Source organism: Lampetra fluviatilis, chromosome 53, assembly GCF_964198595.1.
Source record: "Lampetra fluviatilis chromosome 53, kcLamFluv1.1, whole genome shotgun sequence".
NCBI lineage: Eukaryota > Metazoa > Chordata > Hyperoartia > Petromyzontiformes > Petromyzontidae > Lampetra > Lampetra fluviatilis.
Window position 1 is genome coordinate 9,171,668 of NC_136327.1, and position 16,631 is coordinate 9,188,298.

Genomic DNA, 16,631 nt, shown 5'->3' on the forward strand with positions numbered 1-16,631 from the left:
TGTGCGATGAAGTCACTGGCCGTGTGTGAGATGAAGTCACTGGTCGTGTGTGAAATGAAGTCACTGGCCGTGTGTGAGATGAAGTCACTGCCCGTGTGTGAGATGAAGTCACTGGCCGTGTGTGAGATGAAGTCACTGGCCGTGTGTGAGATGAAGTCACTGGTCATGTGTGAGATGAAGTCACTGGCCGTGTCTGAGATGAAGTCACTGGCCATGTGAGGAATGAAGTCACTGGCCGTGTGTGAGATGAGGTCACTGGCCGTGTGTGAGATGAAGTCACTGGCCGTGTGTGAGATGAAGTCACTGACCGTGTGTGAGATGAAGTCACTGGTCGTGTGAGGAATGAAGTCACTGGCCGTGTGTGAGATGAAGTCACTGGCCGTGTGAGAGATGAAGTCACTGGTCGTGTGAAAAATGAAGTCACTGGCCGTGTGTGAGATGAGGTCACTGGCCGTGTGTGAGATGAAGTCACTGGCCGTGTGTGAGATGAAGTCACTGACCGTGTGTGAGATGAAGTCACTGGCCGTGTGAGAGATGAAGTCACTGGCCGTGTGTGAGATGAAGTCACTGGCCGTGTGTGAGATGAGGTCACTGGCCGTGTGTGAGATGAAGTCACTGACCGTGTGTGAGATGAAGTCACTGGCCATGTGAGAGATGAAGTCACTGGCCGTGTGTGAGATGAAGTCACTGGCCGTGTGTGAGATGAAGTCACTGGCCGTGTGAGAGATGAGGTCACTGGTCGTGTGTGAGATGAAACAACTACTTTGTTTCATCAAACCTATGGATGTGTAGTGACATCAGGGCTTTTACTGGAATGGCCGTGCCGTTCGCTGTTCCTACATCGTGGATATCACCGTAGGTGTGGCTGTGTGTGACACAGCCCTAGCGTGGACAGCACCGTGTGGGAGGCTGTGTGTGACACAGCCCTAGCATGGACAGCACCGTGTGGGTGGCTGTGTGTGACACAGCCCTAGTGTGGACAGCACCGTGTGGGTGGCTGTGTGTGACACAGCCCTAGTGTGGACAGCACCGTGTGGGAGGCTGTGTGTGACACAGCCCTAGCGTGGACAGCACCGTGTGTGTGGCTGTGTGTAACACAGCCCTAGCGGGGACAGCACCATGTGGGGTGGCTGTGTGTGACACAGCCCTAGCGTGGACAGCACCGTGTGGGTGGCTGTGTGTGACACAGCCCTAGCGGGGACATCACCGTGTGGGTGGCTGTGTGTGATACCAGCCCTAGTGGGGCTTGGCGAGCACGGGGACAGTGCACAGCGTGTGGTGGGGGCTCCCCCGAGGGGGAGGGGGTGTCAGCCCAGGGGCAGAGTTGCCCCGGGCCATGGCACTCTGGTTAACCCCGTAGACACGTGATCCGGAATGTCCATACAGGGGGCCCCAGGTGGGGGGACTGGTGGGTGATCACGTGTCCAGGGAGAGCTCTTGAGAAGGATCGAGAGGGAACGAGAATGTTCGGGAAGGCGGGTGGGGCCAAGGGCGGAGCAGCCCCACCCGGAGAGGGATGTAAGGCGGGTCCCTGGGAGGGACTGGGGTCTCTTCATGCTACAAGCGGGAAGTTCCGCGTCTCAAGCTGGAAGCGCCTTGTCCTACGGGGGACCACGTGGTCAGAGACCCGAGCGAGGGTCCGACCCTTCGTAGCAGCAACTCCCCTGTATAGTGGAGTTAGCTGGGTGGTCACCACCCTAGGTTGTATCTGGTTAAGGGACAGTTACTACTCCTTTGTGTTACGGTGTTACAAATAGAAGTGTTGCCTCGAAAAGGAACAACGTCTGCAACTCAGTTGGACTCACGATATTTTACCGAAAGAACCAAAGAGTATGGATTCCTGCAGTCACGAAAGCTTCAAATCAAGATTGTATTAACATTATAATTTTTTTTACGATTGAGAACCAAAGGGGTGTAAGGCTGCAGTGAAGGTTAAGAACAACTGCTCTAGATCGTCTCTAAAGAACAAGTATCTGACCACAACCAACTCACCACAACAACCATCTCACAACAGCCAATCTGACCACAGCCTCCCAATAACGACCATCACGCAAAACAACCACCATCATTGTCGTATATCCATAACCATCCCTCATCTCAAGACAAACACGTTACACCAATCACCTCACAACAACGCGTGATAAACACCCAACAACCATTTCACAACAACTTCGCCACCACCACCACAAGCACAGTACATATAAAAAATATACATGTCTAACCTGAGAGGCACATCAGTTTTGCCGGTGGATAAAACTCAGTGGGGTTACCAATTTGTCGAAACTGCCCTCCAACAACAACAAATGGCCAGAGGAGCAACGCTCACAACAACGAGCGGAGTGCCGGGCGGCTAAAACGCAGCAAGTTGGCACAGTAGGGGGCACAGGTGGTCCATCTGCCGGTCATCTCAGTCAGTCGACCCGTGGCACCTGCTGGCTCTGTCCCGTGACCTCTTGCCAGCAGTGAGCCTTCGGCAGTTCACGTGGTAGCCTCACGTGAAGTGTCATCACCGCCACTTAGTGGTGAATGGCGGCTGTCGTTGCGTGCGTGTGTGTACCGTGGTGTCTGTGTCTTATGGGGAGTGGTAGTGTAGCGGCTAGTGCGCTACGAGCACCGTGACACGGGTTCGCTTCTCCCTTCCCTCAGCAACCACTTGACCGGCGACGTTGCCGCGTTCGCTGCTCGTTGCAGAGGTTCACGCTTCGAGCCCAGCGGGCCGCCCTGGTCAATACTGCGAAGGCGTATTCACCAGGGAAATACTACCACAACCACTACAGCACCACGCGTCGCCTGCTTCGCTTGCAACAGCGGTGGGCGTTCGCAAGAGGAAGCCACGCGTGTGCCAGCGTCATGGTCACAAATTTTTGCCGAAATGGAATAACGCCGCAAATTGGGGATCACACAGCAGCAGCAACACCGCCCCCTACTATGAAACTACCGCAGGCCGTGTCTGTGCAACATAGCAACAGCAGCCTCTCCCACTTGATGATCGCTCCGCACTATACGATCGCGCCCATATCACATACAACTAACTCATGACTGAGTGAGAAGGTGAGCGATTGGGTGGGTGAGAGGGTGAGCGAGTGGGCGGGTGAGTGGGTGGGTAAGCAAGCGGGTGAGTGAGTGATCAGGTGGATTGGTGAGTGGATGAGTGAGTGATGAGAGTGGTTGAGTGAGTGGATGAGTGAGTGATCAGGTGGGCTGGTGAGTGGATGAGTGAGTGATGAGAGTGGTTGAGTGAGATGAGTGAGTGATCAGGTGGGTTGGTGAGTGGATGAGTGAGTGATCATGTGGGTTGGTGAGTGAGTGATGAGAGTGGTTGAGTGAGATGAGTGAGTGATCAGGTGGGTTGGTGAGTGGATGAGTGAGTGATCATGTGGGTTGGTGAGTGAGTGATGAGAGTGGATGAGTGAGTGGATGAGTGAGTGGATGAGTGAGTGACCAGGTGGGTTGGTGAGTGGATGAGTGAGTGATTAGGGTGGTGGAGTGAGTAGATGAGTGAGTGGATGAGCGAGTGAGTGACCAGGTGGGTTGGTGAGTGGATGAGTGATGAGGGTGGTGGAGTGAGTAGATTAGTGAGTGATCACATCGGTTGGTGAGTGGATGAGTGAGTGATGAGGGTGGTTGAGTGAGTGGGTGGGTGAGTGAGTGACCAGGTGGGTTGGTGAGTGGATGAGTGAGTGATGAGGGTGGTGGAGTGAGTGGGTGGGTGAGTGATGAGGGTGGTGGAGTGAGTGAGTGGATGAGTGAGTGAAGAGGGTGGTGGAGTGAGTGGATGAGCGAGTGACCAGGTGGGTTGAGTGAGTGGATGAGCGAGTGATGAGGGTGGTTGAGTGAGTGGGTGGTTGAGTGATGAGGGTGGTGGAGTGAGTGGATGAGCGAGTGAGTGACCATGTGGGTTGGTGAGTGGATGAGTGAGTGGATGAGTGAGTGATGAGGGTGGTGGAATGAGTAGGTGGGTGAGTGATGAGGGTGGTGGAGTGAGTGGATGAGCGAGTGACCAGGTGGGTTGGTGAGTAGATGAGTGAGTGATGAGGGTGGTGGAGTGAGTGGGTGGATGAGTGAGTGACCAGGTGGGTTGGTGAGTGGATGAGTGAGTGATGAGGGTGGTGGAGTGAGTGGGTGGATGAGTGAGTGACCAGGTGGGTTGGTGAGTGGATGAGTGAGTGATGAGGGTGGTGGAGTGAGTGGGTGGGCGAGTGAGTGACCAGGTGGGTTGGTGAGTGGATGAGTGAGTGATGAGGGTGGTTGAGTGAGTGGGTGGGTGAGTGAGTGACCAGGTGGGTTGGTGAGTGGATGAGTGAGTGATGAGGGTGGTGGAGTGGGTGGGTGAGTGATGAGGGTGGTGGAGTGAGTGAGTGGATGAGTGAGTGAAGAGGGTGGTGGAGTGAGTGGATGAGCGAGTGACCAGGTGGGTTGAGTGAGTGGATGAGCGAGTGATGAGGGTGGTTGAGTGAGTGGGTGGTTGAGTGATGAGGGTGGTGGAGTGAGTGGATGAGCGAGTGAGTGACCAGATGGGTTGGTGAGTGGATGAGTGAGTGGATGAGTGAGTGATGAGGGTGGTGGAGTGAGTGAGTGGGTGAGTGATGAAGGTGGTGGAGTGAGTGAGTGGATGAGCGAGTGACCAGGTGGGTTGGTGAGTAGATGAGCGAGTGATGAGAGTGGTGGAGTGAGTGGATGAGTGAGTGAGTGACCAGGTGGGTTGGTGAGTGGATGAGTGAGTGGATGAGTGAGTGATGAGGGTGGTGGAGTGAGTGGGTGGGTGAGTGATGAGGGTGGTGGAGTGAGTGGATGAGTGAGTGAGTGACCATGTGGGTTGGTGAGTGGATGAGTGAGTGGATGAGTGAGTGATGAGGGTGGTGGAATGAGTAGGTGGGTGAGTGATGAGGGTGGTGGAGTGAGTGGATGAGCGAGTGACCAGGTGGGTTGGTGAGTAGATGAGTGAGTGATGAGGGTGGTGGAGTGAGTGGGTGGATGAGTGAGTGACCAGGTGGGTTGGTGAGTGGATGAGTGAGTGATGAGGGTGGTGGAGTGAGTGGGTGGATGAGTGAGTGACCAGGTGGGTTGGTGAGTGGATGAGTGAGTGATGAGGGTGGTGGAGTGAGTGGGTGGGCGAGTGAGTGACCAGGTGGGTTGGTGAGTGGATGAGTGAGTGATGAGGGTGGTTGAGTGAGTGGGTGGGTGAGTGAGTGACCAGGTGGGTTGGTGAGTTGATGAGTGAGTGATGAGGGTGGTGGAGTGAGTGGGTGGGTGAGTGAGTGACCAGGTGGGTTGGTGAGTGGATGAGTTGAGTGATTAAAGTGGTTGAGCGAGTGGATGAGTGACTACTTCACGGCAGCGCCCTGCGTTATGGGAACGGCAGCGCTCGTACCACACGGACTAAATTATCGATGGCCTTAGCAAGGTCGAAGATTGTGAAATGTCACTGACCACTGGCCTCAAACAAGAGGTTGAGCGATTGGAGTGGATGGGATACTTTGGTCCACGGACTAGGTGCAGTAGGCAGTTTTCAGCAGAAGCGATGCAGCCCCGGATGGGGAAGTATGGATGGTTTTCACGTGAGTATCAAACTGGGTTTCCTTCCGGCTGATAACCACTCTGTGGTACACACGCACAAAGGTCCCCTGTGTAGCCTTTAGCAGACTGTTGGGGCAAGTGCTGTTAGCGATCAGCTGTGAAGGCTGGTTCGGCACACGAGGGGGTGGGTGGCCAGCACCACGCCTCCACCACCTTTATCACCCCAGTGGCGATGTTTACACACGGTACACATGAGGCCTAGTCGACCTAGGGTAGGCCCAGAACCGGTTCAGATAATCGTCACTGGCGTTAGCCGTGAGCGGGAATCGAACTAAGGTAGCCGGATTCGTAGTGCGGGCGCACTCACCATGAGACGACCGCTCCCCACCGACATGCAAATTCTGCTAAGTACACAGATACACACTGGCAAACACACACACACACAGATTACACACTGCACATACACACACACTGACACACACTGGCATACACACACATACACACACAGATATACACTGCACATACACACACACAGATACACACTGGCATACACACACATACACACACACAGATTACACACTGCACATACACACACACAGACACACACTGGCAAACACACACATACACACACAGATATACACTGCACATACACACACACAGATACACACTGGCATACACACACATACACACACACAGATTACACACTGCACATACACACACACAGATACACACTGGCATACACACACATACACACACACAGATTACACACTGCACATACACACACACAGATACACACTGGCATACACACACATACACACACAGATACACACTGGCATACACACACACACAGATACACACTGGCATACACACACATACACACACAGATACACACTGCATATACACACACACAGATACACACTGGCATACACACACACACACACAGATACACACTGGCATACAGACAGATTACATACACACACAGATACACACTGCATATACACACACACAGATACACACTGGCATACACACAGATTACATACACACACAGATACACACTGGCATACACACACATACACACACACAGATACACACTGCATATACACACACACAGATACACACTGGCATACACACAGACACACACACACACAGATACACACTGGCATACACACAGATTACATACACACAGATACAATCTGCATATACACACACACGCATACACACGGATTACATACACACACAGATACATACTGCATATACACACACACAGATACATACTGCACACACACACACACACAGATACACATACTGCATATACACACACAGATACATACTGCATACACACACACAGATACACACTGGCATACACACACACAGATACACACTGCATATACACACACACACAGATACACACTGGCATACACACACATGCACACACAGATACACATTGGCATACACACAGATTACATACACACACAGATACACACTGCATATACACACACAGATACACACTGGCATACACACAGATTACATACACACACACAGATACGCACTGCATATACACACACAGATACACACTGGCATACACACAGATTACATACACACACACAGATACGCACTGCATATACACACACAGATACACACTGGCATACACACAGATTACATACACACACAGTTACATACTGCATATACACACACAGATACATACTGCATATACACACACAGATACATACTGCATACACACACAGATACACACTGCATATACACACACACTGCATACACACACACACAGATACATACTGCATATACACACACACACAGATACATACTGCATACACACACACACAGATACACACTGCATATATACACACACATACACACTGGCATACACACACACTGGCATACACACACAGATACACACACTGCATACACACACACAGATACAGATACATACTGCATACACACGCACACACAGACACATATCAAGATTATTATGTGTATCTTGTTTAAGTGTATCTTGTTTAAGTGTATTTTGTTGAACCAGGTGAGAACGCCAAGGTACCGGGATAGTAGCAAGAGGTAAACACAGACACTCCACACACAAAGGTAAATACAAAGACACTAAGACCTCCCGTATAGCCTCCATAGATTGTTGGGGCAAGTGCTGCTAGCGAGCACATGTGAAGGCCGACACAACACAAGAGGGGTGGGCGGCCAGCACCACGCCCAGCCGCCTTTGTCTAGCCAAAGTGGCGAAGTTTACACACAGCACAAGGGGGCAGGCCTCGGACCGGTTCAGATCATCGTCACCGGTGTCAACCGTGAGCGGGAATCGAACTCGTGTCACTGGGTGCGTCACGCAGCGCACTAACCACTGCGCCACCGCTCCCCCCCACACAAACACAAACACAACAAACACACACACAGGTAAACACAAACAACAACAGCTGCCCGTGATTAAACTGGGTTCTCAAGTCGAGTCAATTGTGTGGTCTCAGCTTGGCACTGAACGACTTACAAAGAGACCCAGACTTAAACAGAGATGCATAGAGACCACCCATAGACTCACAGATACCCATAAACTAATATAGCGACCCAGACTCACAGTCCCATAGATTCACAGAGACCCAGCCTCACGTACGGAGTTCCCCATCCTTCCTCACATAGTCCCACAGACTCGCAGAGAGACCCACAGACGTACGTACGTAGGATGCGAAAGAAGTTCAACGTACGGTGCATGCGTACATACGTGTCGCGAATCGCCCCTGAAGCACGTCGCGGCCAATTCCGATTCGCAATCGGTTTTTTGGGAGGTTTTGGCCACTTCATGATCTGAGCAACAATTTGCGTCGTCAAGACCCTCCACCACCCGACAGCTGGCGTGATGACCGTCACTGCCACTAGACGGCCTAGGCTCACCCATCACGATTGCGGTCGAACAAAAACACTGGTCTTAAAATAGCAGAGCTGTCAACCCCTTATCAGTGCCTACCTTAGTACAAATTCAGGCCTTGTTGGTCACCCCGTGCCCTTATAAATCTCGACGTTCATCCTGCAAAGTCCCATCACAAGGGAGAAACACAAACAAATAGACACAATTAAATGTTGTGCCCGTATCGAAACGTCTCTACGCCGTATGGACCTGAAAATCCAATTTCCCTGTACAAGAATACGGGGTAAACCGTATGGGTTGACAGATATGAAATCAGTATTATATAATGGGCGACGTTTCAGGCAATGGCCCTTCTTCGTAAAAAGTTAAACGATTACAGGTTGATCATCGTCGGTCACATTGCGCTAAAGCAATGGTTGAGGAGCATGGAATCCTGGGAATGTGCGGAACGACGGAGAGCTGTGGGTGTGGCACCTGCTGGGTCTGCCCCATGACCTCCTGCCAGCGGGCGTTCGACACTTCACGTGTCCTCAAGATGCACATGGCCGAGCACAAGCGTCGTGGTGACGTCACCACCACTTAGTGGCGAATGGCGGTTGTTGTTGTGCATGTGTGTAGGCCTGGGCTCTGGGTTGTTCTTCGTGCTTTCGAAGTCCCTGACCCTCTGCTCACGCTCATTAAGGATCTTCATGATGGTGAGCAGGCCCGGGTAAAACTACGTGGCCGGGAGTCAGAGCCATTCCCTGTACACCTTGGGGTGTCCTCTGGCTCCAACATTATTTAACATCTATTTCGACCACCTAGTTCGTGAAGCCTTCAGTAGCTGTACCGGAGGAATTTCCATCTGGTACAAATACAATGGGAGGCTGATCGATGCCCGGGTGCGGTCAAGGGATGGCTGCCTATTGCTCAACCACGTTATGTATGCCGATGATTTGGTAATTGCTGCTCATTCAGAGGGGGAGTTGGAGACGCTGCTGCTGAAACTGGAGTGTGTCACTAAAGTGGTGGGGTCTTACCATCAGCCCCACCAAAACTAAGCACCTGCCTGGGTATTTTGTACCATCGGGCACTCCACCCCAACAACTCCCAATTGGTGATAGGGCAGTTGTGGAGAGAGTGGAGGGATTCCCATACCTGGGCAGTGTGCGCATGACCGGCTCCGGTTTAACAGCAGAGGTCTCACTCCGAATTAGTCGAGCGGTATTATCGTTTCATCGGTTGCGTAACGCTGTGTGGAAGCTACCTGGTCTACTCCATACGAAGCTTCAGGTCTTCTCGGCCACGGTCATTCCCTCCCTTCTCTACGCTTGCGAAACGTGGACCCCCCCCCCCTAATGGAACATCTTCGCCGGTTAGAAACATTTAGGCTAGTCTGCCTACGATCCATCCTGGGTTTAACCAGGCTGGATTGTGTGAGGAGCTCACAAATCCTTGAAAGATCTGGGAAAAGTCCCATCGGTGAGCTCATCCGGCAGGCAAGGCTGCGTTGGCTGAATCATGTAGCCCGCATGCCCAGCCACCGCATGCCTAAACAGCTTTTGTTCGGCCGGATCGAGGGGGCTAAACGGGCGCGGCACAGCCTAGAGAGAGATGGAGTGATGTGGTACAGGAGGACGTGGAGCTGAGTGGACTTGCTGATGACTGGTACCAGCAGTGTCAAGATCGGCCTCTGTGGAGGAGGCTCGTGAAGGACGCTACTGGGCAGTTGGAGGCAGTCGCCCTCCAACAACGTCGGGCGGAGGAGCGACGCTCACAACGAGCGGAGCGCCGGGTGGTTAAAGCACAGCAAGTCAGCACAGTAGGGGGCACAGGAGGTGCATCAGCCAGTCATCTCAGTCGTCTCAGTCGACCCGTGGCACCTTGGTCTGCCCCGTGACCTCCTGCCAGCGGGCGTTCCACACTTCACGTGGCCTCAAGGTGCACATAGCCTGGCACAAGCGTCGTGGTGACGTCACCGCCACTTAGTGGCGAATGGCGGTTGTTGTTGTCCGTGAGTGTGGGGAGCGGTGGCGTAGAGGTTAGCGCGCTGCGCTACAAACTCGGCGACCCGAGTTCGATGCCCGCTCACGGCCAACAAGACCAGTGACGATTATCTGAACTGGACCTGGGCCTCCCCTAGGTCGACTCAGCCTCAAATGAGTACCCGGTGCGATGTATAAACATCGCCGCTAGGGAGACAAAGGCGGTCGGGCGTGGTCCTGGCAACCCACCCCCTCGTGTGCCGTGCCGGCCTTCATAGGTGCTACTCGCTAACAGCACTCGCTAACAGCACTTGCCCCAACAGTCTGCTCCAGGCTACACGGGGGAGCTTTGTCTTTGTGTTGGTGTCGAGTGCGCGCGTGCGAGGATGGTGTGAGAGGAGCTCGCAGATTCTTCAAGGTCTCGACACAATTCCATCGGGGGGCTCCTCCGGCAGAGACGGAGCTGATGCGGCACCCGAAGACGTGAGGCTGAGTGGACTTGCCGATGAGCGGCACCAGCGGTGCCAAGATCCACCGCTGTGGAGGAGGCTCGTGAAGGACGCTGCTGCTACTGCTGCTGGGCTGTTGGAGGCAGTCGCCCTCTAGCAACAGCGGAGCGCAGAGGAGCGACGCTCACAACGAGCGGAGCGCTGGACGGATAAAACACAGCGAATTGGCACAGTAGGGGGCACAGGTGTTGCATCTGCCGGTCATCTGAGTCGGTAAACCCATGGCACCTGCTGGGTCTAAACCGTGACCTCCTTGCCAGCAGCGCGCATTTGACACTTGACGTGGCCTCAGTGCACCTAGCCTGGCACAAGCGCCGTGGTGACAGTCAACGCAACGTGATGGCGAATGGCGGCTGCTGTTGTTGGTAGTGAAGGGAGTGGCGAGCGCGCACTGCGCTACGAACCCGGCGAGCCGAGTTCGACTCCCGCTCACAACCAACAACAGCAGCGGGGAATTCCTGAATCAGTTCCTGTCTCTCCCTCCCTCCCCGAGGTCGACTCAACCAGCAGGGAGACACGTGTGGCCCTCCCCGTGTGCCGTGCCGGCCTTCGTCGGTGCAGCGACTCGCCCCCCCCCCCCCAGTGGTGAAGTATGGCCAAACAACAACGGACACGGCGGCGCGCGGTCCACCCAGCAGTTGGGGCTCGTCGGCACGACGCGACACGGCGGGTGACAATGCCCACGGGGTTGGTGAGCCGGTGAGCCGGGCCTTCATCCAGCAGTGGCCTGAGCACGCCCTGCCGACTGCCACCCACCGCATCCCACGGCGAGCCACGTGGTCGCGTGGCGTCACCGCTTGACAACGGAGCCGGAGTTTCCGCGAAGTAGTAATTGTTTATAAATGTACTTAATTACTCACAGGACAACCGCCTCTCTCTCCCCCCCCCACCTCTCCACGTCTCCCCACCTCCCCCAACGAGTTAATTAAAGTCGCGGTTAATTAGGCGGCGGTTAATCACCGATCGGCTTACTTGGACTCGGACTCACGGTTGACAGGAGGAGGAGGGTGGCCCCCGCTTCCTCCGATCCACGACTTAGACTCGTCCAACTCGCTCAACTTCCGTCCCCTGCTCGGCACGGACCGCAAACGGCGAACCAGACCCCCCCCCCACGCCGGCTATCGTCACCACAATGGTCTCGTCCTTCCTCCTGCCCGGCCCAGTGGGCGCGGCACGTGGCTTGGGGGGTTTGGTGGGCGGTGGCCTCGAGAATTGCTGTGGTGTGATTGGTCAGGTTTGTTTCGATAGGCGTGGCGTAATTATTAAATTAATAAAATTATTAAGTCTAACACGCCTATCGAAGCGAATCGGACCAATCAGACCGCAGACATTCTTGTAGGCGTGGTCCGATGCTGATTGATCGACGGAGTCATTTAAAACCGGGTTTTCAGTACTACTGGAACAGGTTCTTCAATAACATTGCGCGCGCGTGTGTCTCTGTGGCCTTCAAATGAAACGACGTAATAGGCGACGTTTCGGGCAATTGCCCGTTTTCATAAGCTCATAAATGACATTCGTGTGCTATAGAAAATGACATCAGGCCCTTATGATGTGTTCAGAAGGGCCATTCCCCGAAACGTCGGCCACCACATATTTTCACTGCCAATGCCGCCGCAGCAGCAACAGACCACTGTCTTTTTTTTTCAACGGTCGGACGGTTCCAATCTCCCGGCGCTGCAGCTGACGCCATCGATCAATGGGGCAGGTGGCCGAATTAACCCCCTCCGCCTCCATCCACACAGCGGCAGCAGTCTACGTACGGTACACCACGGTGTGGAGTAGTAGGCCAAATACACCCTCTCGAGGTATCGCGCTCTCTGACGTGGAAGTACTAAAAGGTTGCACACAGAAGGCGACATCTCTGACGATGCAGGGACAGTGCTGAGAGGGAGACTGTCACGATTTGGACACACGCGTGCAGGAGGCTGGACAGCCACAGGAAGTGTAACAGTGGCGTCGTCCTCGTCATCATCGTTGTTGTTGTTGTTCGTGAGGAACCCGAAAGGGAGGAAGACCTCACAGACAATGGCTTGATGACGACGCCGATGACATCACAATAGATGGGTGCCAGATCGACGTGGCCACGAGCAGCCTGGTACGACGAGACGGAGGAGGAACGTGGGAACCGACGAATGGAGAACTGCGCAGTGGACACCTACGGGCATGGAGTGTGATCATGATTTAAGTGGGGGGGGGGGGGGGGTTGTGCGTGCGCCGTGGATAGCTGCTGGGTGGGTTCAATAAACCTGGCCAGAGTGTTTCAATTGCCGCGCCGGGAGATGGAAGCGAATCCTAGGCGACCCCTCTCTCTAGCTGCTGTGTAAGCCCCGCGCAATGGTCGTCGTTCACGTACCCTCGGACCTATCGTGATAGGTTGTTTTCTATGTCACAAGACAAAGATCCCCCGTGTAGCCTTCACAGACTGTTGGGGCAAGTGCTGTTAGCGAGCACCTATGAAGGCCGGAACGGCACACGAGGGGTGGATGTCCAACACCACGCCCGGCCGCCTTTGTCTCCCCAGTAGCGATGTTTTTACACACTTTCTTTTAACTCACTGTCTGTTGTCGTTGTTGTCGTATCTTTCAAACCTTGTAACTCAATTTTCACCCACTTCACAATTTTGGAATCGACTGCAAACTTGGTATGCTTATGTGATACTGTTGACAATACTATATTCTATCATAATGAAAATCTATATTTTTAAACATTCTTTTTTATACGTTATGTTTTGGCTTGGGTCTAATTGTCCACGGTCAACTGACGTTGGCTGTAATTGTCCACGGCCCCTTACGTTGTGGTGTGGGGGTCGCTAGCCCCCGAGATCCCTCCCTCGATAATACTAACGGCCGGACTAACATCATCAATCGCCCCCCCGCTGCTAAGCGAACCGCCGCTAGGCTCCTCACCCAGGGTGTGGGAGCCGTCACCCGAGGATTCCCCTCCACCGCGGGTCCGCGTAGCAGGCATGGATAACCACGCACGCGCACACCCACACACAGCTCTGCACGGCACTCACCCAACCCTGACCACTCACGTTAGGATCGCGCACCTGTGTTACACACGTCGTGAACGTGCGCGCACACACGCATACAGCTCCACACGCGATACCCACTCCTGCGCCGCTCTGCGCCGCGCTGGCCGCCCACGTTACGATCGCGCACCTTGGGCACGCCGATTACGCACGCCGAGAGCTTACGCAAGTAACGAGCGCACGCAAGCGGGGCACACGCCGACACGACGACTCGTCCCCTCCCCCACTCGCGCGTGCACGTCAACACAAATATCGTACAAGGACGATTCTCCTCTCACACGGCTGCGTAGTCACGCCAACACACCAAAAGTGCTCTCCCCGGGCGTTAACGCACACACCTCCGTACCCGCACAATCGTACAGAGACCACGGCCTTTATGCGTACAACGACCACACACTCGCGAATGCAGTGCACGCTAATACCACGTTCCAAAAACACCCAACAACACGGTTTTGTTACTACGCTCGAGATTTTATTAGCCCTTGCTAACCAACCGAGCCACCCGTGTGTGTGTGCGGGACAGCAAGGCGCTTCTAACCCACACTCTGGTGCCGTGTAGCCCTATTCTATGCTGCGCTCTCTGCTAAACCGCTTTCCTACTCGTCCTTACCCCGAACTAACCCTCTCCTACGGATCCTACCCTCCGCTCTGAGGTGTTGTAAGGCGCGCAACACGATACCGTCTGTAGTCCTTGGTGACCTTGCGGCGCTCAGATCGTCCTGCAGACAATCTAGCGGCTCGCCCGATGACTCCTTCGTCGCTGACCCCGTGTCCAAACTCCAGAAGAAGAGAGTTCCCTACTGCCCCTGCGTTTTCTTTTAAACTATTCACATCAAAGGCTAGGCGCCCCCGTCCCGACCGCCTTGGTCTCTCGACCAATCCTGAGCCTAGGATTTCCCGCTCTTTTGCGATCCCGCCGGCCTTTGAACTTTCGACCAATCAGTCGTCCCGGGTCCTGATCCCAGCTATCTGCCTTGCTGACCCATGTTTGTGTTTGTATGCGTTTCTAACTGCGGGGCTCTCTGAGCTCGCCGTGGTCGTGCGATCTCAAATCCGCCCACGGCGCCGCAGTGTTACTTGGCCTGGGAAGGGTCCTGTCCAATTCCCTGGCCCTGAGAAACCGTGGGGTAACCCCCCTAGGGGGCCCTCGGGTGAAAACTCAGGGTAGGTGACCCGACCACGAGGCCCTACGTGGGTGCGGGTGCGTGTTTATGTGGGGGGGGTGATGGGGGGCAGTGCGGCGGTGGAAGCCGGGCGGCTCCCTGGCTCGGCCGAGCGGCCCCGTCGCTGTGGCACCACAGTGGCAAGCCTCGGGGCCACTTCCTGGAGTCGTAGAGTTCAGCCCTTACTAGTACATTTAATAAAAGCGTGTTTTTAAAAAGCTTTTTTTAATATTACGTATTACACACCGCACCAGGTACTCATTTGAAACACACACGTAGAAACACACACACGTAGAAACACACCTACCGGAGTATAAGGCGCCCCCCTATTTACAAACAAAAAGCCGCTGCGTCTTACGATCGGGTCCGCGTTGTACTTTGTGTGCGTGCGACCCGCGCTCGGCTGGGTGGGTCGGGAGCAGCGCTAAGGAACCAGCAACCCGAGTTCGATTCTCGCTCACGGCCACCAACACCAGGTGACGATTACCTGAAGGGGTCCCGGGCCTCCCCTAGGTCGACTCGGCCTCAAATGAGTTACCTGGTGCGGTGTGTAGTGAACATCGCTAGCACTGGGGAGACAAAGGCGGTCGTGTGCCGTGCCGGGTTCATCCTTCACAGGTGCTACTCGCTAACAGCGCTTGCCCCAACAGTCTGGTAGAGGCTGTACGGGGTGTGGGAGTGGGGGGGGTCTTCGAGATGAGATTTGTAGAACTTTATTGACATCGGGGGCACGACGTTCAGTTGTGCGTCTCACTTTCCGGAGCGAGCGTCTTACAATGTTCGGAGAATGCGACGGCCGCGGCTCAATTCTCCAATTACCCTTCTCCACGTTGCACAGCGGCGGGCACAGATGGCGGGCGGCATTACGCTAAGAGCATTAACCGCGCCGCTCTCGGCTCTGCCGCGAAGTGGTGCAAAGTGGGGCAGTAGAAACCCGCGGAAGCTCCACGCGAGACGACCCTCACCGGCGCATTTTGATGTTGCCATGATATTTGCGCGGGCCAGCGTGGAAGAGTAGACCAAGGTACGCAGCTTTCCTCCAGAGCAGTGGTTCTTCACCTTCACTGCAGCCTTGCACCCCTTTGGTTGTCAATCGTTAAAAACAATTGTACAATGTTAATGACGACATCGGGTTTGATGAAACAAAGTAAGTTGTTACCTGGGGCCCGTGCTTAATTTGTGGTTTCGATGATTTACCTTCGAAAAAATAATCTGCCCACGTCTCGCACCCCCAGAAAGGGCATCTGGCACACCCAGGGGACGCGTGAAGAAGAGCCGCTGCTCCAGACGGGGCTCTGCTAAGCTGCCTCGAGAGCGAAGGAACCTTCCGCCAACAGTGGCGTGAGCGAGGAAATTGCAGGGCTGCGCCACGCGCCCATTTATTAGAGAGGAGCAGCTCCAGGAGCGGGTGGCGGCCGTGGGTCCGCGCTGTGCTGCGCCGTCGACCTGCTCAGCCGAGTTTGACGAGCGGCATCCCAACATCCCCGCTTCCCGTCGGCTTCCCAGCGGCTTCCCAGCGGCTTCCCAGCGGCTTACCAGCGGCTTCCCAGCGGCTTC

General features: G+C 54.5%; 1 protein-coding gene across 5 annotated transcripts in view; it reads right to left on the reverse strand.

Annotated features, from left to right (window-relative positions):
- LOC144949366 (long-chain-fatty-acid--CoA ligase ACSBG2-like) overlaps nt 1–11,993 on the reverse strand; it is an 80,976-nt gene extending 68,983 nt beyond the window's left edge. For 2 of the 5 annotated variants that reach the window (XM_078879364.1, XM_078879359.1), the window contains exon 1: nt 11,853–11,993. The gene's annotated coding sequence lies outside the window, so the exon portion shown is untranslated. Of the gene's footprint in view, nt 1–5,884; nt 5,941–8,506; nt 8,524–11,852 lie in introns of those variants that run through there. The other 3 variants (XM_078879361.1, XM_078879363.1, XM_078879360.1) reach the window with 3 other exon arrangements.
- Nucleotides 11,994–16,631: the final 4,638 nt, after the last annotated feature.